Source organism: Oncorhynchus mykiss, chromosome 30 (assembly GCF_057628025.1).
Source record: "Oncorhynchus mykiss isolate SJ-2025 chromosome 30, ASM5762802v1, whole genome shotgun sequence".
NCBI lineage: Eukaryota > Metazoa > Chordata > Actinopteri > Salmoniformes > Salmonidae > Oncorhynchus > Oncorhynchus mykiss.
In genome coordinates this window covers 12,908,274-12,932,532 of record NC_143051.1, presented here as the reverse complement: position 1 = coordinate 12,932,532, position 24,259 = coordinate 12,908,274, and the positions used below count along the sequence as shown (strand labels likewise).

General features: G+C 44.2%; 1 long non-coding RNA gene across 1 annotated transcript in view; it reads left to right on the top strand.

The window, feature by feature from the left end:
• The window catches only part of LOC149970207 (uncharacterized), a 422,622-nt gene extending 400,109 nt beyond the window's left edge, over positions 1-22,513 (top strand). The window contains exon 3 of the long non-coding RNA XR_016493478.1: positions 22,409-22,513. This is a non-coding gene — a long non-coding RNA (uncharacterized LOC149970207). The remainder of the gene's footprint in view (positions 1-22,408) is intronic.
• Positions 22,514-24,259: the final 1,746 nt, after the last annotated feature.

Genomic DNA, 24,259 nt, shown 5'->3' with positions numbered 1-24,259 from the left:
GCCCTGCACTTTCACTGGCTGTTGTCATATTGATCCCGTTGACGGGATGGCAGCCCTAAGAAGTTTTAATGACCCCATCATAAGTGTATGTAAACTTACGATTTCAACTGTATATATTACATATGTGGTGTTTGGGTCCACGGGAAACAGTGTATGAAACTACCCAATAACTTATGCGAACCCAGAATGAATTCATGGAAATAAATGAATGAATTCTTGCGGGAAATAAACAGTATTATATAGAGCCATCATCACATGGAACTCCCTTCCTTCTCAAATTAGTCAAGCAACTAACACAATTTGCTTTAAAAACAAATAAAACAACACCTCACAACACAACGGATCTCCACTATCTGACCTAGTTGTAATGTCTCTGCTGATGTTTTTAAATGTATGTAAATTGTCAATCATTTTTGTCTGTAATATATTTTCTGCTATGTGTCGGACCCCAGGAAGAACTGCTGTTGCCATTAGCATCGGCTAATGAGGATCCCAATAAAATAAAATAATCTAAACAGTGCAGTAATACCGAACAATACAAACCAATTAACACTTATCCCCAAAATGTAAATTAAGGAAGTATGAAATATCAGAACAAGCAATGTCAGAGTCCGGAATACACATTTATACAGAATTTTACACCCTGAAATTAAAAGTGATTAAATTTAGATTTTGTGTCACTGGCCTACACACAATACCCCATAATGTCAAAGTGGAATTAAGATTTTACAAATGTTTACAAATGAATTTTAAAAAAAATCTGAAATGTTTTCAATCATTAAGTATTGAACACTTTTTTTATGACAAGCCTAAATTTCTTCAGGAGTGAAATGTTTTTTAACATGTCACATAGTAAGTTTTATGGACTCACTCTGTGTGCAGTAATACTGTTTAACATGATTTTTTGAATAATTACCTCATCTCTGTAACCCACACATACAATTATCCATAAGGTTCAGTCGAACAGAGAATTTCAAACATAGATTCAACCATAAAGACATTGGAGGTTTTCCAATGTCTCACGAAGAAGGGCACCTTTTCGTAGATGGGTAAAAATAAGAAATAAAACATGTTGAATATCCCTTTGAGCATGGTGAAGTTATTACAGTAATTACAACTTCTATAGCGTATCAATACACCCACTCACTACAAAGATACATGCATCCTTCCCATAGTAACTCAGTTGCCGAAGAGGAAGGAAACCAATCAGGGATTTCACCATGAGGCCAATGGCGACTTTAAAACAGTTACGGAGTTTAATGGCTGTGATAGGAGAAAACTGAGGATGGATCAGCGACACTGTAATTACTGAACTCCACAATACTAACCTAAATGACAGAGCTAAAAGACATGCATCCATCTTGCAATAAGGAACCAAAGTAAACCTGCAAAAAATGAATATAAAGTGTTATATTTGGGGCCACTTATAATATTGACAGATCGGCTCGATTCGGTCTTATGTAGCAAAATTTTACATTTTGTTTTTTACATTGATAAAAGTAGAGAGTCAGAGCTAGACAATTGTATATCATACACTACAGTTGAGGAACAGTAGGAGCGTTATTCTGCTTTGAAAATTGATAAACTTGGTACTTGAATGTTTTGGTACCTACTGGAGAGCTCTTATTTGTCTACACCCATTCAGCATCGTTCCCACACCCATTCACATGTGAGGCCATGTGCTAAACAACCAAAGATTTCAAGACGAATGGCTGGTTTATACCGTGGGCGTGTTCATAAATTTAATCTGGAGTGTCAGAATCGTTCATAATCTCAGAGCGTTGTCAGATTGTCCGTTCGTAAATTCAGAGCGTTTCGCTCTCGGAGCGCACACTGAACGCTCTGGCCGAGGAGTAGGGTTGATTCAAACATTTTGACCTAACAACAGAAGGCAAGCACCCAAGCTACTTGCTAATATTGACTAGCTTGCTAGCTACTTCCAGACCCAAATGAAAGAACAGCTCACTCTGACCATTTTACTCGCCCTAGCATAGCTGGTTAGGTGCTGGTGACTGCAACTGCGCTGCTGGCAACAATTTAAAGCAATGAAATACCAAGAAAGAAAATTGTACTGAGAATGTTCAATTTGGAATTGATTTGAACATTGACGAATACGCTGATTCGGTGAGCGAGTTCATTAGAACGTGCATTGAAGATGTCGTTCCCATAGCAACGATTAAAACATTCCCAAACCAGAAACTGTGGATTGATGGCAGCATTCGTGTGAAACTGAAAGCGCGAACCACTGCTTTTAACCAGGGCAAGGTAACCGGAAACATGACCGAATACAAACAGTGTAGCTTTTCCCTCCGCAAGGCAATCAAACAAGCTAAGCGTCAGTATAGAGACAAAGTAGAGTCGCAATTCAACGGCTCAGACACAAGAGGTATGTGGCAGGGTCTACAGTCAATCACAGATTGCAAAAAGAAAACTACCCCCGTAACGGACCAGGATGTCTTGCTCCCAGGCAGACTAAATAACTTTTTTGCCAGCTTTGAGGACAATACAGTGCCACTGACACGGCCCGCAACCAAAACATGCGGACACTCCATCACTGCAGCCGACGTGAGTAAAACATTTAAACGTGTTAACCCTCGCAAGGCTGCAGACCCAGACGGCATCCCCAGCCACGACATCAGAGCATACACAGACCAGCTGGCTGGTGTGTTTACGGACATATTCCATCAATTCCTTATCCCAGTCTGCTGTTCCCACATGCTTCAAGAGGGCCACCACTGTTCCTGTTCCCAAGAAAGCTAAGGTAACTGAGCTAAACGACTACCGCCCCGTAGCACTCACTTCCATCATCATGAAGTGCTTTGAGAGACTAGTCAAGGACCATATCACCTCCACCCTACCTGACACCCTAGACCCACTCCAATTTGCTTACCGCCCAAATAGGTCCACAGACGATGCAATCTCAACCACACTGCACACCGCCCTAACCCATCTGGACAAGAGGAGTACCTTTGTGAGAATGCTGTTCATCGACTACAGCTCAGCATTTAACACCATAGTACCCTCCAAACTCGTCATCAAGCTCGAGACCCTGGGTCTCGACCCCGCCCTGTGCAACTGGGTACTGGACTTCCTGACGGGCCACCCCCAGGTGGTGAGGGTAGGCAACAACATCTCCACCCCGCTGATCCTCAACACTGGGGCCCCACAAGAGTGCGTTCTGAGCCGTCTCCTGTACTGCCTGTTCACCCACGACTGCGTGGCCATGCACACCTTCAACTCAATCATCAAGTTTGCGGACGACACTACAGTGGTAGGCTTGATTACCAACAACGACGAGACGGCCTACAGGGAGGAGGTGAGGGCCCTCGGAGTGTGGTGTCAGGAAAATAACCTCACACTCAACGTCAACAAAACTAAGGAGATGATTGTGGACTTCAGGAAACAGCAGAGGGAGCACCCCCCTATCCACATCGATGGGACAGTAGTGGAGGGTAGCAAGTTTTAAGTTCCTCGGTGTACACATCATGGACAAACTGAATTGGTCCACCCACACAGACAGCATTGTGAAGAAGGTGCAGCAGCGCCTCTTCAACCTCAGGAGGCTGAAGAAATTCGGCTTGTCACCAAAAGCACTCACAAACTTCTACAGATGCACAATCGAGAGCATCCTGTCGGGCTGTATCATCGCCTGGTACGGCAACTGCTTCCCCCACAACTTTAACGCTCTCCAGAGGGTAGTGAGGTCTGCACAACGTATCACCCGGGGCAAACTACCTGCACTCCAGGACACCTACACCACCCGATGTCACAGGAAGGCCATAAAGATCATCAAGGACAGCAACCACCCGAGCCACTGCCTGTTCACCCCACTATCATCCAGAAGGCGAGGTCAGTACAGGTGCATCAAAGCAGGGACCGAGAGACTGAAAAACAGCTTCTATCTCAAGGCCATCAGACTGTTAAACAGCCACCACTAACATTGAGTGGCTGCTGCCAACACACTGACTCAACTCCAGCCACTTTAATAATGGGATTTGATGGAAATTGATGGAAAATATATCACTAGCCTCTTTAAACAATGCTACTTAATATAATGTTTACATACCCTACATTATTCATCTCATATGTGTATACTGTACTCAATACCATCTACTGCATCTTTATGTAATACATGTATCACTAGCCACTTTAAACTATGCCACTTTGTTTACATACCCTACATTACTCATCTCATATGTATATACTGTACTCGATACCATTTACTGCATCTTGCCCTATGCCGTTCTGTACCATCACTCATTCATATCTTTATGTACATATTCTTTATACCTTTACACTTGTGTGTATAAGGTAATAGTTTTGGAATTGTTAGGTTAGATTACTCGTTGGTTATTACCGCATTGTCGGAACTAGAAGCACAAGCATTTCGCTACAGTCACATTAACATCTGCTAACCATGTGTATGTGACAAATACGTTTGATTTGATTTGATTTGGATTTGAATTGAAGAATGTTCCAAAGCCAAGAAACTATCCTGCACCATTCAGAGAAATATAATTTATTTTCATTTTTTTTCACCTTTTCTTAAACAAGGTAGGCAAGTTGAGAACAAGTTCTCATTTACAATTGCGACCTGGCCAAGACAAAGCAAAGCAGTTCGACACACAACGACACAGAGTTACACAGAGTAAAACAAACATACAGTCAATAATACAGTAGAAACAAGTCTATATACAATGTGAGCAAATAAGGGAGGTAAAGGCAAAAAAAGGCAAAAAAAGGCCATGGTTGCAAAGTAAATACAATATAGCAAGTAAAACACTGGAATGGTAGATGTTTTAGTGGAAGAATGTACAAAGTAGAAATAAAAATGTAAATGAAAGATGTGAGGATGTTGTATGCAAAATTACGATAGGTCAACCACGCTCTCACGAAGCTCTAAGAAATACTCTCAGAACATTATGTGCTTGCTGGGAAACCTTCTTTTCCCTCTAGTTCACATCTGGGCCAATGCAAAGTGACCATTTTGTACCCGAGAGGATCTCCAAACATGACTGGTTTCCTAAGTGTTTCTGAGATTCACCTGGGGTCTCTGAATCTAAAATCATGGGAGAGTTTCTTCCTGCCAGCGACAGGCTTTACACATCGTCTCTAAGGGGTATAACTAGGAGGGAGGAGGAATATGTACTCAGGGGAGGAACAGGTGCCATAATGCGTTTGTGTGTGCGCGTGTGTGTGCATATGCATGAGTGTGCGTGTGTGTGTGTGCGTGCATGTGAGTATGTGTGTGTGTGCCAGGATTTGTGTGTTTTCCTATGCACCCATACAGTCCCATTTACATTCAAGAGCATGTTCATGTCTACTATCTCAGTAATGGTGCTGCTTCTGATAGATGGATGCGGAACTGGCAGGGGGGTGATTGTAGTGTGGACCCCCAGAGAGTGGTCACATACTGGGGATGGCCTCTGATCTCTGGGTGGCTGATTCCTCCATAGGTGGAGTCCTGTAATGAGGACTGGAAAGGGCAGGAAAGGTGAGTTTGGGTGTGTGTGTGTGTGTGTGTGTGTGTGTGTGTGTGTGTGTGTGTGTGTGTGTGTGTGTGTGTGTGTGTGTGTGTGTGTGAGAGAGAGAGACAGAGAGACAGAACACTGAGAAAGAGAGGCAGGTTACATGGTCAAGGTTAAAACCAGGAAGCCATTCTTCCTTTTTGCCCACTCTATTTTCTTTTATATTGGTTCTCGTCATTCTATATGCCCCAGCCATAACAATTTATGTAAAAATACTTCATATTTAGATGGTGACTTATATCAATCGCAAGAGTTATAGACAGCATACATGGTTAATATTTGCCATTTACCTCTGCTACATCACATTGTCAATAAAAGAGCTATTTTTTTTTTTTATAAAATGTGATTTTTGTAAACAAAAATCAATCATAATGAAGACAGATGGAATACATCATGTTTGTCTTGAACAAATATAAATGAAAGAAGCTTTTCATCACTATTGATGTTTATTGCTTTGAACTGAACAAATTGGAAGGACACGTTTTACATACAGTATTTTATGGAAATGATAAATGAGCCCCACTGAACACAAATTAAGGCCAGTCTACACACCACATGAGGGACAAGGTTTTACTGTGTGTGTGTTGCAAATGTATTTCTTGCACTTGATGCATGTGTACTGTGTTTTCCTGTCCATCACACATCGCAACGCTTCTTCTTGTGGCTACCGGCTGCAATCTAGAATGATGAAAACACTAACATCTCACTCATTCACATATATAGTTACAGCAGGCCAAGGTATGGGAGTCAGACACACACACATGCAACAACATTTCACACTTACTTCCGGTATTGGAGTTATTGGTTCTGTAGGTAGGGCATCAACATCCTCCTCCTGGAACCTCCTCACGATGGCTGCAGAAGCTGGGGTCCTTGGGATATGTTGCTTCCTCTGGATTTGAGGTCTTACCAATGCCTTGCCAAGCTCCTCGAGGAAGAGACGTCTCCCATGTTCCAATCTGTGTTCAACGCCATCCAGATGACAAACGTGTTGTACGGCGAGATGTTGAAGATGTTGAAGAATATCACAAGTGGCCAGTGAAGGGTTATTCTTCTGCAGCTCTAGCCAGTCACCAGCTTGTCTAAATGGTCCATCCCTCCTTTTGTGGCATTGTAATCCATTATGATTTCTGGTTTTTGATGTTCCTGGCCTCAGATTCTCCCATCTCTATGCAGCATACTCATGAGTACCACATTTTTGCCTTTCTTTGGCACGTAAAACACTTGGGACATGTTGGCCGTGAACACAAGCTTAAAGGAACTGATAGGCCTGAACCTTGTATTCAACTGCTGAGGCCGGAGCTTTGAGTGCAGAGTGTGCACAAGTCTTGAACACTTAACAAAGAACAAACACGCACAAAACCATGTGGGAACCAGAGGGTTAAATAGGGAATAAATTATAACGTAATGGGAACCAGATGTGTACAATCAAGACAAAACAAATGGAAAAGGAAACGTAGATCGGTGGCAGCTAGAACGCCGGTGATGACGACCACCGAACGCCGCCAGAACAAGGAGAGACACCAACTTCGGCGGAAGTCGTGACAGTACCCCCCCTTGAAGCGCGGCTCCAGCAGCACGCCGACACCGGCCTCGGGAATTACCCGCAAGACGAGGCGCAGGGCGATCCGGGTGGAGACGGTGAAAATCCTGCGGTAAGGAAGGGTTCAGGATGTCCTCCACCGGCACCCAGCATCTCTCCTCCGGACCGTACGCCTCCCACTCCACGAGGTACTGAAGGCCCCTCGCCCGAAGCCTTGAGTCCATGATGGCTTGCACAGTATACGCCGGGGCCCCCTCGATGTCCAGAGGGGGCAGAGGAACCTCCCAAACCTTAGACTGCTGGAGCGGACCAGCCACCACCGGCCTGATGGGAGACACATGGGATGAGGGGTTAATACGGTAATCAGGGGGAGCTGTAACCTTTAACATACCTCGTTCAGTCTCCTCAGGACTTTAAATGGCCCCACAAACCACGGACCCAGCATCCGGCAGGGCAGGCGAAGGGGCAGGTTTTGGGTCAAGAGCCAGACCCGGTCCCCCATTGCATACATCAGGGCCTCACTGCGGTGGTGGTCGGCAATCGCCTTCTGTCGCCTGATGGCCCATTGCAGGTTCACATGGGCAGCGTCCCATGTCTCCTCCGAGTGCCGAAGCCATTCATCCAACGCAGGTGCCTCGATCTTGCTCTGATGCCACAGTGCCAGGACCGGCTGATGACCTAGAACACACTGAAAGGGAGAAAGGTTAGTGGAGGAGTGGCGGAGGGAGTTTTGGGCCATCTCTGCCCAGGGGTGAAAGCTGCCCACACCCCCAGCCGGTCCTGGCAATAGGACTACAGAAACCTACCCACATCCTGGTTAACTCTCTCCACCTGCACATTACTCTCGGGGTGAAACCCTGAGGTCAGGCTGACCGAGACCCCCAGACGTTCCATGAACACCCTCCAGACCCTCGATGTGAATTGGGGACCCCGATCAGACACTATATCCTCAGGCACCCCGTAGTGCCGGAAGACATGTGTAAACAGGGCCTTCACAGACTGTAGGGCCGTAGGGAGACCAGGCAAAGGAAGGAGATGGCAGGACTTAGAAAACCGATCCACAACGACCTGAATCGTGGTGTTTCCTTGTGACTGAGGAAGATCCGTCACGAAATACACCGATAGGTGTGACCACGGCCGTTGTGGAACGGGTAGGGGATGTAATTTCCATCTGGGCAGGTTTCTAGGTGCCTTGCACTGGTGCACACCAAGCAGGAGGAAACATAAACCCTCACGTCCTTAGCTAAAGTGGGCCACCAGTACTTCCCACTGAGACAGTGCACTGTCCGACCGATGCCAGGATGACCAGAGGAGGGTGATGTGTGGGCCCAACAGATCAATCGATCACGGACATCAGACGGAACATACAGGCACCCAACTGGACACTGGGTGGGAGTGGGCTCCGCACGTAACACTTGCTCGATGTCCGCGTCAACCTCCCATACCACCGGTGCCACCAGGCAAGAAGCCGGAAGTATGGGAATGGGCTCCGTGGACCGCTCCTCTGTGTCATACATCCGGAACAGTGCGTCTGCCTTAGCGTTCTGGGAACCTGGTCTGTAGGATAGGGTGAAAAAACAAACGGGTGAAAAACATGGCCCACCTTGCCTGGCGAGTGTTCATTCTCCTCGCCGCCCCAATGTACTCCAGATTGCGGTGGTCAGTCCAAATGAGAAAAGAGAGTTTAGCTCCCTCAAGCCAATGCCTCCACGCCTTCAGAGCCTTGACAACAGCCAACAGCCAACAGCTCCCGGTCCCCCACATCATAGTTTCGTTCCGCCGGGCTGAGCTTCTTCGAAAAAAAAGCACAGGGGCGGAGCTTTGGTGGTGTACCCGAGCGCTGAGACAGCACAGCTCCTATCCCAGTCTCGGACGCATTCACCTCTACGATGAATGCCAAGGAAGGATCAGGATGAGCCAGCACGGGAGCCGAGGTAAACAGAGCCTTCAGGTGACCAAAAGCACTGTCCGCCCCAGCTGACCACTGCTGTCGCACCGGTCCCCCCTTCAGCAAGCAGGTAATGGGAGCTGCTACCTGACCAAAGACCCGGAATAACCTCCGGTAGTAGTTGGCAAACCCTAAGAACCGCTGCACCTCCTTTACCGTGATGGGAGTCGACCAATTACACACGGCTGCAATGCGGTCATTCTCCATCTCCACCCCTGATGTGGAGAGGCGGTACCCTAGGAAGGAGACGGACTGTTGGAAGAACAGACATTTCTCAGCCTTGACGTACAGGTCATGCTCCAACAGTCGACCAAGCACCTTGCACACAAGGTTACCTAGTTTATACTCCACTACACCCTGCCAGTGCAAGTCCCTGAAAATCTTGTCTACAAAGGATTGGAAGACAGGTGGAGCATTCATCAACCCGTACGGCATGACGAGGTCCTCATAGTGCCCAGAGGTGGTACTAAATACCGTCTTCCACTCATCCCTGACCCTCTTTCCACTGGGATTCTCTGCCAACCCTATAAACAGGGGCTGAGTCACTGGCTTACTGGTGTTCTTTCATGCCGTCCCTAGAAGGGGTGCGTCACTTGAGTGGGTTGAGTCACTGATGTGATCTTCCTTTCTGGGTTGGTGCCCCCCCTTGGGTTGTGCTGTGGCAGAGATCTTTGTGGGCTATACTCGGCCTTGTCTCAGGATGGTAAGTTGGTGGTTGAAGATATCCCTCTAATGGTGTGGGGGCTGTGCTTTGGCAAAGTGTGTGGGTTTATATCCTTCCTGTTTGGCCCTGTCCGGGGGTATTATCGGATGGGGCCACAGTGTCTCCCTACCCCTCCTGACTCAGCCTCCAGTATTTATGCTGCAGTAGTTTATGTGTCGGGGGGCTAGGGTCATTTTGTTATATCTGAGTACTTCTCCTGTCTTATCCGGTGTCCTGTGTGAATTTAAGTATGCTCTCTCTAATTCTCTCTTTCCTTCTCTCTCTCGGAGGACATGAGCCCTAGGACCATGCCTCAGGACTACCTGGCATGATAACTCCTTGCTGTCCCCAGTCCACCTGGCCGTGCTGCTGCTCCAGTTTCAACTGCTCTGCATGCGGCTATGGAATCCTGACCTGTTCACCGGACGTGCTACCTGTCCCAGACCTATTACTTGATCATGTTGGTCATTTATGGACATTTGAACATCTTGGCCATGTTCTGTTAAAATCTCCACCTTGCACAGCCAGAAGAGGACTGGCCACCCCTCATAGCCTAGTTCCTCTCGAATTTTCTTCCTAGGTTTTGGCCTCTCTAGTGAGTTTTTCCCAGCCAACGTGCTTCAACGCCTGCATTGCTTGCTGTTTGGGGTTTTAGGCTGGGTTTCTGTACAGCACTTTGAGATATCAGCTGATGTACGAAGGGCTATATAAATACATTTAATTTGATTTTGATTTGAAATGAACCAGGTTGTAAGCGCCCCTGAGATCTACTTCAGTGAAGAAGCATGCCCCGTGCAATGACTCGGTCACACTGGCTATGAGAAGTAACTATACTTCACCGTGATCTGATTTACACCTCTATAGTCAATGCACGGGCGTAAACCTCCATCCTTCTTCTTCACAAAAAATAAACTTTAGGAGGCAGGTGAAGTGGAAGGCCGATGTATCCCTGTCCCAGAGATTCGGAGACAAATGTTTCCATAGCCGCCGTCTCCTCCTGTGACAGAGGATACACTTGACTCCTGGGAAGTGTCGCGCTTACCAAGAGATTTATTGCACAATCCCCCCCTGTCGATGGGGTGGTAGTTGAGTCGCCTTCTTTTTATAGAAGGCGAGAGCCAAATCTGCATATTCTGGGGGGATGTGCATGGTGGAAACCTGGTTTGGACTCTCCACTGTAGTTGCACCTATGGAAACACCTATACACCTCCCTGAGCACTGACATGACCATCCCTTGAGGGCCCTCTGTTGCCATGAAATAGTGGGGTTATGATAGGCCAACCAGGGAAGCCCCAACACCACAGGAAATGCAGAAGAATCGACCTGCGTAATCATACATAGTGGAGCTGTGACCTCCCTAATCAGGCCCGACCCTAAAGGACGACTATTTAAGGCATGTACAGAGACATCAACAGGAACAATAGGGATCCCTAATCTAAGTGCAAATGAACGGTCAATAAAGTTCCCAGCTGCGCCTGAATCTACTAGCGCCGTATGCTGGGAATGCGGGAAAAACTCTGCGGCCACAGGTGGTGCAGGAAACGGCCCCCCCTCCGGTCCACCTTAGAGCAGCAGCTCCATAGGTGTAGGATTGGAGGTGCTGGGGAATGGAATGGACGGACCCTGATCCGGACGTCCCTAGTGGCCAACAGGTTATCCAGCCAGATGGATAAATCCACCAGCTGGTTGAGGGTAAGGGTGGTGTCCCTGCAGGTCAGCTCCCGACGAACGTTCTCACGTAGACTACACCGGTAATGGTCGATCAGAGCCCTCTCATTCTATCCCGCGCTGGCAGCCAGGGTCCTGAAGTCCGGTGTGAAGTCCTTTGCGCTCCTCATCCCCTGTCTGACGGGCGGGTGAAATCCCCCTGGCCCACTCAAGCGCTTTAGGAACCCCTGGCACCCGGCAGCCGTCCCATCATATGCCCTTGGGAGCGAGAGCCGAATCCCACTGGGTCCAGGTGACAGAGGGGTGGACAGCGGTGTGGGTAGGGGTGAAGTTGATGGGGGTGTGGGAAAACCCCCTCTCTCCCATTGCTCCATGGTGTGCAGCACGCAATCCATGGCAGTGCCAAGATTTTGGAGCATAGTCGCATGCTCCTGGACGCGCTCCTCCACTGGTAACGGAGGACTGGGTGCAACTGCTGATTCCATACGGGGTGCGTGTTTCTGTCAAGTGTCAATGTGCAGCGGTTAGGACGGAGTCAGGTGCAGGACACAGAACTGAGTAAAATACATACTTTACTCAAAAAGAAACATCAAATATTTCCATGCCAGGAAAACACACCAGCTCACAGAAGTCTTGAAAACGAAACAAAGAACAAACATGCAAAAAACCATGTGGGAACCAGAGGGTTAAATAGGGAATAAATTATAATAGAAACCAGGTGTGTACAATCAAGACAAAACAAATGGAAAAAATATATGTAGATCAGTGGCAGCTAGAAAGCCGGTGACGATGACCGCCGAACGCCTCCCGAACAAGGAGAGGCACCAACTTCGGCGAAAGTCGTGACATTATTTTACATGTTCTTCACAGAAAATGAGCCAAGGCCAATGAGTCTCAGGTTGAAAAAATATTTTGAAAAGATTGAAAATGGGTTCCACAGACCAGAACACCACACAAGGGTTAACTATACAAGTACAGTAACTAGCAATTATAAAGCCCACCTGTTCTTTGTTGGGACACATAATCCTCTTCTTCTAAAAGCGTGATTAAATACCAACATATTTCAATATCTCCTCACAGATGAGCAACACTGATTATATTTAGTTACTTCTTATTTTCTGTGCGTCGTCTCAACTTATACATTTTGTGTTTTGTATTCTGTGTAGGTGTCGACAAAAGGTAATCACACAATACTCATGTTAGCTGTGACACCAATGGACAGGAAATGAGAGGATAATATGAACAACAACAGGAGAGAGACACAACAGTCTGAATGTAGGAGCTAGAAGTATGGACATGTGTATGTTGTATCATTTATGTAGTCCGATATTCTTCTGTTTACTTGGAAAATCAGATTACTCTTGTTTATCTTTGGTATTCTGTGTTAACACACCCACAGCATTACATAACATTCAAAACAGCATGAAGGTAATTAGGAATTGACTGAAATTATTTAAAATAACTACCCTAAAGTGTCCATTGTTGTGTATTGATTTTCTAGTTTGTCCCTTTAAGGTACCCGTAACTCCCCCCTGCTTACGTACATTGGAATGCTTGGAGTGTCTTGTTCTGTCCATGTTAGTTTCTACTCCCGTCTGATGTCCGTTCCTTATATTAGTTGTATAAGTAATGCAGTGTGCAGCATACCATCATGCATCCCAATGCTGGCTTGCCTCAGAAGCTAAGCTTGGTTGGTCCTGGATGGGAGACCAGATGCTGTTGGAAGTAGTGTTGGAGGGCCAGTAGGAGGCACTCTATTCTCTGGTCTAAAAAATATATCCAAATGCCCCAGGGCAGTGATTGGGGCTGCCTTTAGTCAGGGGCGGCATGTAGCCTAGTGTTTAGAACGTTGTGCCATTAACCGAAAGGTTTCTGGATTGAATCCCCAAACTGACAATGAAAAAATCTGAAATTATGCCCCTCAACAAGGCAGTTAACCCATTGTAAATAACAATTTGTTCTTAACTGTCTTGCCTAGTTAAATAAATGTTAGAGTTCTCTTTGGCCACTAAATATCCCATGGCACTTATCATAAGAGTAGGGGTGTTAACCCTGGGGTCTTGGCTAAATTCACAATCTGGCCTACATACCATCATGGCCACCTAATCATCCCCAGCTTCCAATTGGCTCATACTATTCCCCAGGTCATTGCTATAAATGAGAATGTGTTCTCAGTCAATTTACCTGGTAAAATAAGAACATATACACAGTACCTGTCAAAAGTTTGGACACACCTACTCATTCAAGGGTTTTTCTTTTTTCTTTTTTTACTATTTTCTACATTGTAGAATAATAATGAAGACATCAAAACTATGCAATAACACATATGGAATCATGTAGTAACCAAAAAAATGTTAAATGATTTCAAATATATTTTAGATTTTAGATTCTTCAAAGTAACAACCATTTGCCTTGATGACAGCTTTGCACACTCTTGGCATTCTCTCAACCAGCTTCATGAAGAATGATTTTCCAACAGTCTTGAAAGCGTTCCCACATATGCTGAGCACTTGTCGGCTGTTTTCCTTGACTCTGCAATCCAACTCATCCCAAACCATCGCAATTGGGTTAAGGTCAGGTGATTGTGGAGGCCAGGTCATCTGATGCAGCACTCCATCACTCTCCTTGGTCATATAGCCCTTACACAGCCTGGAGGTGTGTTTTTGGGTCATTGTCCTGTTGAAAGTCCCACTAAGTGCAAACCAGATGGCATGGCATATCGCTGCAGAATGCTGTGGTAGCCATGCTGGTTAAGTGTGCCTTTAATTCTAAATAAATCACTGGCATTATCCCCAGCTATGCACCCCCACCACATCACACCTACTCCATGCGTCATGGTGGGAAACATACATGCGGAGATCACTCATTCACCTACCAAAAATCAAACCAAAAACTTCCATTGCTTTTCTTGGCCCAAGAAAGGTCTCTTCTTCTTATTGGTGTCCTTTAGCAGTGGTTTCTTTGCAGCAATTTGACCATGAAGGCCTGATTCATGCAGTCTCTGAACAGTTGATGTTGAGATGTGTCTGTTACATGAAGTCTTTGAAGCATTTATTTAGGCTGCAATCTGAGGTTCAGTTAACTCTAATGAACTCATCCTTTGCAGCAGTGGTAACTCTGGGTCTTCCTTTCCTGTAGCGGTCTTCATAAGAGCCAGTCTCATCATAACGCTTCAAGTGTGACCTCACTTGAAGAAACGTTCAAAGTTCTTGAAATTTTCCAGATTGACTGACCTTCATGTCTTAAAGTAATGATTGACTGTTGTTCATCTTTGCTTATTTGAGCTGTTCTTGACATAATATGGGATTGGTATTTTACCAAATAGGGCTATCTTCTGTATACCACCCCTACCTTGTCACCACTGATTGGCTCAAATGCATTAAGAAGGAAATAAATTCCACAAATTAACGGTTATCCAGGCACACCTGTTAATTGAAATGCATTCCAGGTGACCACCTCATGAAGATGGTTGAGAGAATGCCAAGATTGTGCAAAGCTGTCATCAAGGCAAAGTGTAGCTACTTTGAATAATCTCAAAAATGAATTATATTTAGATTTGTTTAACACTTTTTTGGTTACTGTAACGTCTGCTTCTAACTCACACCCTCAAACACGTAGATCACCTGAACGCAGCCTACTTTCCAGCTCACTTTCCAGCTCACACTCTGTTGTAACTTTAATGTGTTACAGAGTTAATGTTTAAGTTTATTCTTTGAGCTGTATCTAAAGATATTTCTTTAGATTTATTTCCATAGGTAATTGTATTGGGTTGTGTTGAATTACGCTTTTTGACTGCAAGTCCCAGAATGCCTTGCGAGAGGAATGAGTGATAACGCGCCAATTATGTGCAGGTGCGGATGATTGTGGCTGACTTTCCAACAGCATCTTACTTGCATTGCTCTGTACCAAAACAATTGTTGTTAAATGTAACGTAAACAAGTATTCTTACTAAAATAAGCTTTCGTATCAAACCCGACGTCCCGAGTCATTACTAAGAAGTTAGTTAATCTAATATTTGGTGCCGAAACCCGGGATATGAGCTGCGACGAAGAAGTGGCTGAAATGGCTGAGGAGGAACGTCGGCATGAAGCAGAAAGAATGAGACGAAAGCGGGGTACCATTCGAGGCGCAACAACACGGATTTTGACGTGGAAATATCCCAGTCAAATCCGGATACCGATCACTCCAGTACATTGTTGGAATTGAGAGAGAGAGAGAGAGAGAGAGAGAGAGAGAGAGAGAGAGAGAGAGAGAGAGAGAGAGAGAGAGAGAGAGAGAGAGAGAGAGAGAGAGAGAGAGAGAGAGAGAGAGAGAGAGAGAGAGAGAGAGAGAGAGAGAGAGAGAGAGAGAGAGAGAGAGAGAGAGAGAGAGAGAGAGAGAGAGAGAGAGAGAGAGAGAGAATACATTCTCCCAGACATTGTGCCAGGGGAAGAAATAATTGCCAGGCTTTGACTGTCACAACACACACACACACTCTCTACCTCTCTCTCTCACACAGACACACACACACACACACTTAGGCCAGGGGCACAACAATGTATGAATTAATGGTTGGATAAGGATCGCCGTCATAATCATTGGTCAGTACGGAGAATTAAGTAAAACCCCAAGTCCAAATTCCTATCTCCATCCATGGCTAATTTAGGAAAGGGCCAATGTTAGCTAGCTGGCTAAATAGCTAAATAGACAACAACACAACGAGTTGCAACAATTCAATTCATTTTTCTGTCAAAGATGAATGCTCTCATTGGGATTTGATAGAAGTGACACCAAATCTAAGTTGTCTTCCCTAGACACTTTTTTTTAGCACGTCAGGACCATTCACAGTTGAGCTCACTCAGCCTAGCTCCACTTTGATTGGTCATTTTTAAAACTTTTTTTGTCAAGGGAGGCCAGCTGCTCACTGGCTTCCCTTGCCTTCAATGCTATGGGCGGCAACAATGTCATTCTCACTTGGACCAGCATCAGATAGATGGTCCACACAGAGAGACAGAGGGAAGCTGGTTCAATCACTCTGATATTTTCATGTGAGCTACATTCAGCGTCTTGAAAATTGAATTAAAATTATGAAACACAGAGTGACGAAAGATAACAATTTGTGTTTAATTATTTTAGTAAATTTCTTTGTCAATTTTTTGGGGAAGCCCAGCTTCCCTTGACATCCATGAATACACACAAACTGCAATAATACAATGGCGCTGAGACTTGGTGCCAAGATGCACAGAAGTGGGGAGGTGTGTGTTGGTCTTGTTCTAACCCTGGTCTCTACCACACACAGAAGTAGGGAGGTGTGTGTTGGTCTTGTTCTAACCCTGGTCTCTACCACACACAGAAGTAGGGAGGTGTGTGTTGGTCTTGTTCTAACCCTGGTCTCTACCACACACAGAAGTAGGGAGGTGTGTGTACGTATTGTTCTAACCCTGGTCTCTACCACACACAGAAGTAGGGAGGTGTGTGTTGGTCTTGTTCTAACCCTGGACTCTACCACACACAGAAGTAGGGAGGTGTGTGTTGGTCTTGTTCTAACCCTGGTCTCTACCACACACAGAAGTAGGGAGGTATGTGATTGTCCTCTTCCAACGCTGGTCTCTAACACACACATAGTTCTCAGTGTGGAGGACAGGAGCCTTGCTGCTGTGTGGAACAATGTCTAGAGGTGTGGAGGACAGGAGGCCTGCTGCTGTGTGGAACCATCTGTAGAGATGTTGAGGACAGGAGGCTCGCTGCTCTGTGGAACCATCTCCAGAGATGTGGAGGACAGGAGGCCTGCTGCTCTGTGGAACCATCTGTAGAGAACACAAAACAGCCAGGCAGAAACAGAACAGTCACACTGGGAAGGTTTTCGAGGATTTGGGCTCTGTGATGCTGACGCAGACACACACTCACCGATGGTTATGCACGCACGCACGCACACCCATGCATGCACACACACACACACACATGCACATATACACAAACACACACACACACACACACGCACATATACACACACACACACACACACACACACACATATACAATACAATCACATACACAAACTCCCCAAAAAATAAGAAAAAAGGAGGGAGGGAGGGAGGGAGGGAGGGAGGGAGGGAGGGAGGGAGGGAGGGAAAGGAAAGTGAATCTGTCCTGTTACCTCCTTTAAAGTGCTTTATCTCAGCAAAACACATTTGTTTTATTCATTTAACTCTGAATCAGGAGATGTCTGCAAGGCGGTGCTGCCACCAAATCGCTACCAATAACTTTCTCTACGCATACATTACCAGTCAAAAGTTTGGACACACCTACTCATTCAAGTTTATTCTTTTTATTTGTACTATTTTCTACATTGTAGAATAATAGTGAAGACATCAAAACTATGAAAGAACACATATGGAATCATGTAGTAACCAAAAAAGTGTTAAACAAATCAAATGACATGAAATATTTGAGATTCTTCAAAGTAGCCACCCTTTGCCTTTATGACAGCTTTCCACACTCTCGGCATTCTATAAAACCAGCTTCACCTGGAATGCTTTTCCAACAGTCTTGGATGAGTTCTTGTTGGCTGCTTTTCCTTCACTCTGCTGTCCAACTCTTCCCAAACCATCTCAGGTGATTGTGGAGGCCAGGTCATCTGACGCAGCACTCCATCACTCTCCTTCTTGGTCAAATAGCCCTTACACAGCCTGGAGGTGTGTTTGGTCATTGTCCTGTTAAAAAACAAATTATGGTCCCACTAAACACAAACCAGATGGAATTGAATATTGCTGCAGTCTCCTCTGAATAGTTGATGTTGAGATGTGTCTGTTAGTTGAACTCTGTGAAGCATTATTTAGGGTGCACTATCTGAGGCTGTTAACTCAAATGAACTTATGCTCTGCAGCAGAGTTAACTCTGGGCCTTCATCCAGTCTGACAGAGCACTAGAGTTCCTCTGTGGAGGTGGGATAACCTTCCAGAAGGACAAACATCTCTGCTGCACTCCAACAATCAGCCCTTTATGGTAGAGTGGCCAGAAGGAAGCCACTCCTCAGTAAAATTCAACTAAAGACTCAGACCGTTGGAAACAAGATTCTCTAGTCTGATGAAACAAAGATTGAACTCTTTGGCCTGAATGCCAAGCGTCAGTTCTAGTGGAAACCTGGCACCATCCCTACAGTGAAGCATGTTGGTGGCAGCATCTGGCTGTGAGGATGTTTTTCAGCAGCAGGGACTGGAAGACTAGTCAGGACTGAGGCAAAGATGGAACAGAGCGAAGTACAGAGAGATCCTTGATGAAAACTTGCTCCAGAATGCTCAAGACCTCAGACTGGAGCAGGGTTCACCTTCCAACAGGACAACAACCCTAAACACACAGCCAAGACAACGCAGAAGTGCCTTCGGGACAGGTCTCTGAATGTCCTTGAGTGGCCTAGCCAGAGCCCGGGCTTGAACATGATCGAACATCTCTGAAGAAACCTGAACATAGCTGTGCAGCAACACTCCCCATCCAACCTGACAGAGCTTGAGATGATTTGCAGGGAAGAATGGGAGAAACTTCCAAATACAGGTGTGCCAAGCATCATCACCAAGAAGACTCAAGGCTGTAATCGCTGCCAAGGTGCTTCAACAAAATACTCAGTAAAGGGTCTGAATACTTACTGTATGTTAATGTGTTATTTCAGTTTTATTTTATTTTATAAATACTGTGTTTGCGACAATCTATCTGCAGTATTAAAACCAATCTACCCCCTAAATTAAAAAAATAATTATAATACATACACTAACCATTAAAAAGTTGTCAACTGTGCTAACATTTTTGCAAAATAGTTTTCTAATGATCAATTAGCATTTTAAAATGGTAAACTTAGATTAGCAAACACAACATGTCTTTGGAACACAGGAGTGATGGCTGCTGATAATGGGCCTCTTTACGCCTCTGTAGATATTCCATTACAAAAATCAGCTGTTTCCAGCTAATATAGTCGTTTAGAACATTAACAATGTCTAAACTGTATTTATGATCAATTTGATGTTATTTTAATGGAGAAAAAATTGATTTTCTTTCAAAAACAAGGAAATTTCAAAGTGACCACAAACTTTTGAAACTAGTGTAAATAAAATAAAACTTCTATATACTGGACCGTGAGAGAGGGGTTTGTCAAACTGTTTTTTCCGGGGATCGCCGCTCTCCCTCAGTTCAGTGTTGTTGTTCTGGATGGCTTTGGAGACGAGTGTCACAGACAAGTGTTGGAGAGTCCGAGTTGAGGTGCTCTGTCCCCTTCATACACACACCTCCGGAATCTGATTAGCCAAACATAGAGGAAGTCACTCAAAATGAGAGGAAATACTAACTTTTGCATTTCCGAACACAATCCCCTGTTTTTTTTCTACATTATTTCTCACTGTTTATCCTTTGGGTCATTCTACTTCAAAAAGCCCAAGAAATATGATTTCGACACCCACCATCTCAGATTGTTCTGATATTGTTTATGCTGTTAGAAACAGATAAGATTAGCGTTCCTGCAATACAATTTTGTTGAAATATAATTGAATCAATGAGAAATTAAGATAACTGATTACACCCAAATTGCCAATTTTAATTGATTGGATTCATATACTATTCAATAAATGTAGTACTTAACATCCTATTTGAACCAAACTTGTTTCTAGATATGAGAAATACACTGAAATTGTCAAAAGCCACCCATGGAGAGCCACACCCCACCCCACGCCAACAGTTTTAGAAACAGTTTTTTTTGTACTTTTATTTAAACGTTGAGAAGTTAAAAGGACTATAACCAACTGATCTTCTTCTGTCTCTGGACATGCCCCACTTCAACGTCTATTTCCATATATTTGGCTTGAGCACATCTTTCTTTCCCATACATCAGCTGCATCTTTTGTCATCTACATACATTAGGCTGTTACTGTTACGCTCATCTCCAGATATCATCCATTGCAATCATCATACAAATAGACCGTGATCGTCATCCACATGCATTACATTACGTACATTAGCTACATTTGAATCTACGCCTCCAGACTTATCTCTGTCTACTTCAACTGTCATCTACATATATTTACACTAGCAGTCCCCCATTACACATATATCATATCTCTTTTTACTGAGCAAGCTTTAGCACTGTCTCAAAACAATCAGAGCTGATTGCGAAACCCATTTCAGCTCAGAATGATGCTCAAGGAGTTGCACTCTGTCATATGTTGATTGAATGCCTTTTAAATATGTTTTTCCTGACATAATGTGACCTGACCAGGAACATCTTTGATAAGCAGCTCTAGCCTATAACAAAATCCCAGAGATTCCTCGGTTAAGACCTCTGGGTCAAATACAGTTGAAGTCGGAAGTTTGCATACACCTTAGCCAAACACATTTGAACTCCGTTATTCACAATTCCTGACATTTAAGTAAGAATTCCCTGTCTTAGGTCAGTAAGGATCACCACTTTATTTTAAGAATGTGAAATGTCAGAATAATAGAAGAGAGAATGATCTATAGCAGCATTAATTTCTTTCATCACATTCCCTGTGGGACAGAAGTTTACATACACTCAATTAGTATTTGGTATTATTGCCTTTACATTGTTTAACTTGGGTCAAACGTTTCAGGTAGCCTTCCACAAGCTTCCCACAATAAGTTGGGTGAATTTTGACCCATTCCTCCTGACAGAGCTGGTGTAACTGAGTCAGGTTTGCAGGCCTCCTTGCTCACACACGCTTTTTCAGTTCTGCCCACACATTTTCTGGGATTGAGGTCAGGGCTTTGTGATGGCCACTCCAATACCTTGACTTTGTTGTCCTGAAGCCATTTTGCCACAACTTTGGAAGTATGCTTGGGGTCATTGTCTATTTGGAAGACCCATTTGCGACCAAGCTTTAACTTCCTGACAGGTCTTAAGATGTTGCTTCAATATATCCACATTATTTTCCTACCTCATGATGCCATCTATTTTGAGAACTGCACCAGTCCTTCCTGCAGCAAGCACTCCCACAACATGATACTGCCACCCCCGTGCTTCTAGGTTGGGATGGTGTTCTTCGGCTTGCAAGCCATCCCCTTTTTCCTCCAAACATAATGATGGTCATTTTGGCCAAACAGTTCTATTTTTGTTTCATCAGACCAGAGGACATTTCTCCAAAAAGTACGATCTTTGTTCCCATGTGCAGTTGCAAACCGTAGTCTGGCTTTTTTATGGCGGTTTTGGAGCAGTGGTTTCTTCCTTGCTGAGCGGTCTTTCAGGTTATGTCGATATAAGACTCGTTTTACTGTGGATATAGATGCTTTTGTACCTGTTAACTCCAGCATCTTCACAAGGTCCTTTGCTGTTGTTCTGGGATTGATTTGCACTTTTCGCAAAAAGTACGTTAATCTCTAGGAGACAGAACGCTTCTCCTTCCTGGGCGGTATGACGGCTGCGTGGTCCCATGGTGTTTATACATGCATGCAATTGTTTGTACAGATGAACGTGATACCTTCAGGTGTTTGGAAATTGCTCCCAAGGATGAACCAGACTTATGGAGGTCTACAATATTTTACTGAGGTCTGGGCTGATTTCTTTTGATTTTCCCATGATGTCAAGCAAAGGTGCACTGAGTTTGAAGGTAGGCCTTGAAATACATCCACAGGTACACCTCCAATTGACTCAAATTATGTAATTCTGCCCATCAGAAGCTTCTAAAGCCATGACATCATTTTCTGGAATGTTCCAAGCTGTTTAAAGGCACAGTCAAGTTAGTGTATGTAAACTTCTGACCCACTGGAATTGTGATAGAGTGAATTATAAGTGAAATAATCTGTCTGTAAACAATTGTTGGAAACATGACTTGTGTCATGCACAAAGTAGATGTCCTTGCCAAAACTATAGTTTGTTAACACGGAATTTGTGGAGTGGTTGAAAAACGAGTTTGAACGACTCCAACCTATGTGTATTTAAACTTCTGACTTTCAACTGTAAATCCATAAAACAATCAAAGAAAAATGGGACTCTGCGATGCGATCACATTCTAAAACCATTGTGCTCTTTCTTCTTTTTTTAGGTTGTGGCTGTTGTTGTTTTTCCACCCATTTTAATTCATCCAGTGTCGCCGTGCCCAAGAGGACACAGTTTGATGTCGGAATTGGCATCTTGACACCGCCACGGCAGCGGTGGGAAACAGGAAATTAGATTTGTGGCCACTCTAACACCAAAAGCCGCAGGATGGGACTGATTGCCACCAGTTTGCTCCGCCTTGCTTGTCGACACTGCCTTGTGTTTTCAATATAGATTGCCTTGTTTATTTTAACACTGTCTGTGAATTGCCAGGGCAACAAACCACTCTGCTCCCCACCACTCTTGACCCAGGGCCAGTGATATACAAGCCTCTAGTGAAGCTGATGTGTCATTTGAAATAGCAGACATCCTTGGAGAGACGTTGATGCATAGTCCTTGGTATGTAAATGGCCTACATACATTTGAAAGCCATGTAAAACTCCCATATTAACCCACATAGACATCCAGAGATGAAAATGTCAAACACCGCAGGCTGATATGTCAAACCACATGTAGGCCTATGTTTATTGATGTAAGTTGGCAGGCAGGGACATTATTCATCATTTACATTGTACTTATGAGGACATTGTAAGGCTTATACAGGTGCATTTTGTCTATTGTAAAAGGCCTATGTAGACCAAAGTATTTTAGCAGCATTTTTATCTGGCAGTAGGGGAAAAGCAATATGGCCATGGAATAATGAAATAGTCAGTTCTCTTTCCCTCTCAGTAGAACTGTCTATGTTCTCATCAATGTCACAACCTCTGCTAAACATTCGGTCCTAACTCTTTCTCAGTCCCTCCCCACCTGAGAAATATAGAATGAACAAGCTGAAACAAGAATATCAAAGTGATGTGGGAGAAGAAAATAATCTCTGATCAGTTGAATGTATCCTCAAAAGCAACAGTAGATTTGGATGTTTTGACCTAATGATTTGTTATATTTTCAGAGGTAATGCGTATCTGGCGAAAAGCTCAACTCCCTAAATGAATGAGAGTGTTTCAGTGCATTTGTCATTTTATTTTCCAGTGACTAGCAAATGACTGCTTTGGCAAGAGGAGCAGTGATATGGGCTTTCAAAGCACACAATATAAAATATAACTAACAGTGATTCAGTTCCATTAGGGTTTTTAGAGGTAGAATGGGCATAGAGCCTAAGTCATTACACTCAATGACAAATGACATGATGGAAGTCTGAACAGTTGCCTAAATGCTTGTTTTTCATCTGAAATTCAGCCTTATCTCTCAGACTGCAAAGCTGGCAAGGCCTTCCAATGACTTCAATCTACTGTATCTTCTCATTCAAAAATATAGCATATAAGTATGGATTGATTGATTTGTCTATTGATTGATCAATTAATGAATTAATTTATGAATTCAGTAAGTAATGCATTCATTGTGATTCAATAAACTTGGGGACATATAATGAAGGGGGAAAGATGACATCCAAATGTAATGCAGGAAGAGAGTAATCTGACTGTAGCATATGGCCCACATTGAGAGGGGAGAGTGCTACTGTATATAACTTTAGCATATGGCCCACATTGAGAGGGGAGAGTGGTACTGTATATAACTTTAGCATATGGCCCACATTGAGAGGGGAGAGTGCTACTGTATATAACTTTAGCATATGCCCCACATTGAGAGGGGAGAGTGGTAATGTATATAACTTTAGCATATGACCCACATTGAGAGGGGAGAGTGCTACTGTATATAACTTTAGCATATGGCCCACATTGAGAGGGGATAGTGGTACTGTATATAACTTTAGCATATGGCCCACATTGAGAGGGGAGAGTGGTACTGTATATAACTTCAGCATATGGCCCACATTGAGAGGGGAGAATGCTACTGTATA